The following is a 2,599-nucleotide window of genomic DNA, read 5'->3' as shown; positions in this document are numbered from 1 at the left end:
CGCGGGCCGCGGGAGAGGCCTGGAGCGAGCGGGCTCCGGCGCCGGATGGGGCGCGGCAGAACTGGGGAGCCCCTGGCACTGCGGGGCTGGGAGCTAGACTGGGATGGGGTGCGGCGCGGCGCCTGGGAGAGGCAGGGGTGATGGAGGCTTCCAGGATCCACCTTTTAACGACTTCTAAAGAACAGTACTGAGAACTTTCCTGTGGTGGTGGTAGACCCGCAGGCAATGGGGTTTCAAGACAGTGATGTGCGGCTTTGTGGGGGATGCTGGGGGTTAAGCTTTGGACGACTAACCACAAGGTGGGCACTTTGAACTCACCAGCCCATCCCACCGGGAGACAAAGCTACAGCCTTGGAAAGGGCAGCTCTCCTTAGCCCTGTGGGGTCACGGTGCGTTGAAACTGATTTGGCCAGCCATGGATCGTGGGGATTAATTTATCTGCCTCTCATCGTGGTCCCTGAGGTTGGGAGGGTGACAAAGGGAGGCTCAGGGATATGGGTCACTGGGCTCAGCTGACATAGCCCCTGTTGGGGTCCAGACATGTCCTCTTCTCTGCTACCAGCCAAGAGTAGAGCGTGGATGGGGATCTGATTGGCTGGACTCAGAATGACACTGGCAGAAGGTGTGCATGTAGGCCAGTAGCCCTAGGTCTAGGCTCAGTGCTGCCCCAGCACAGGGTCCTGCAGGTATTGGGGGGGGGGGGGGGGGGGGGGGGCGGGTACTCTTGGGAGCAGCCTGGAGCTTTGGGGCTGTCACTTGGTAGGACAGATTGACAGTGAGAGTCCTGCCTTCCCCATCGCCACCTGGGCCATAGTTCTTACCAGCATAACGTGGGTGGCGGGAAGAAGCTGCTCCCCAAGCCTGGCAGGGCAGCCTGGCGTGTGCGCCCTTTGCAGTTCCCCCTTCCCCCCCATCCCATCCAGCCACTCACATCCTTGCTCACAGCCCTGCAGGAGGGGAGTCTGGCCACAGCTGCTGTGGTGAGTCAGCCTCCAGCCTGGAGCCGATGGGGAGGCTGGGGCTGTTCCCACCCCAAAATTGGCCCAGGCTGCCCCTTGCCTCCTGGCCCTGGTCAGGTCGTGGGGCCCTGGAGGAAGTGAGATCCTGTATGATCAGGGGATCTGAGCCAGAGGGGATGTGTCACCCTGCTGCTCAAGGCAGCTGGAGGAGGGACAGGTTCCTGGGTCAAGTCCAGCCTCCACCCCCCCGCAGCTGGAGCTGCCGCAGTGTCCCCCCAACGCCACACCCTGCACCTCGCCTGGGGGTAAGAAACAGGGCGACTGGCTCCCTGGGAAGGCCGGCAGCAGCAGCACTGGGATGCCTGTTAGGATGCAGAGGCCACGTCCCCTTCTGCGGCACCTAACATTCAACTACCCCCTGGGGCTCTCGGTGCCTCTTGAATGCTCCCAGCCCCAGGCTTTGCACTGCCACAGCACTGCGTCCTCTTCCCAGCTGTCCTCACTAACTGGGACCAGCTCCTCCACAGCCTGTGGACCTCGTGGGTTCAACTCCTGGCTCTGCCACCTACCAGCCGTGAAACCTTGGGCATCTCTGAGCCTCCGTTTCTTCAACTACAGGATGGGCCTAACTGTAGCACTCACTGTATCTGGGGCTGACAGACATGGATGCACATTTGCTTGACTTTTCTCCATCAGCGTGGGTTGCCCTGATTGCCCCCTCTTGTCCTCCCCTCCTCTCCCCTGGAGTGTGGCCCTCCTTCAGGTCTCAGAGGACCTGCCCATCTCGCTTGAGTAACCAAAGGCTCCTGCTTTGAGGTCCTGGAGCCACCCCCAGAGTGGACCAGTGTGGCTCCAGCCTACCTGGACCCTCTACGTGGTGATCTTGGACAAGGGTTGGAGTTCTCTGAGATGGTTTTATCCGAAAAAACCAAGGTCGTCGTCCCAGCTCCTAAGTCAAGATGCACATCCCTGCAGCGGAGGGCCCCAGCCTGGGGTCCATGTCTTCTGACCCTGGGCAGGCGGTACGTTTCCCCATCTGCAAGATGACTGCTCAAGGGCCCCCCTTGCTGTGAGGTGACCTCCGAGCTGGGGCTCAGGCGGCTCTGCAGGTAGGTGTAGGGTGTGTGAGCTGGCCCGAGGACAGCTTCTTCCCCTGGGCAGGGCACCAAGACCAGGCGCTGGGCGGAGAGCCTGGGGTCACAGGGCCTGAGCCGCATGCTCAGCATGCCTTTGGCCTTCGGAGCGAGCGGGGCTGGTGGGGGCAGAGGGGCTGCTCTGAGCTCCCACGGTGAGGGCAGCGGGCAGGGTGCCGGCGGAGACTCTGCTATGAGCCAGGCTGTCCCCGGCGCCCTGCCAGCGGTGGCCAGTGAGTCAGGGCCGAGGCACGCCGAGGGCTGGGGCCTTTCCCAGCCACCATGAGATCAGCCCGGCCCGCGCCCGCCAAAGCTGCCTTCCTCGCCCACTTGGCTGCAGCCCGCGCCAGCGCCGCCCTGGCCCGGGGCCTGCCTGGGGGGAGGGGGCACGACCCCTCGCAGCCTGGGCTCAGCAAGGCCCCATTTCCTAGGGGGAAACTGAGGCCACAGGCTGGCGGTGGCGGAGGGCCAGCAGGCCACAACTGACTGCTCCGGGGAGGGGCAGAG

The sequence above is a fragment of the Echinops telfairi genome, unplaced genomic scaffold (assembly GCF_000313985.2).
Source record: "Echinops telfairi isolate 266 unplaced genomic scaffold, ASM31398v2 ScPeMD7_36;HRSCAF=134, whole genome shotgun sequence".
Lineage (NCBI taxonomy): Eukaryota > Metazoa > Chordata > Mammalia > Afrosoricida > Tenrecidae > Echinops > Echinops telfairi.
Note: the sequence above shows the minus strand (reverse complement) of the source record.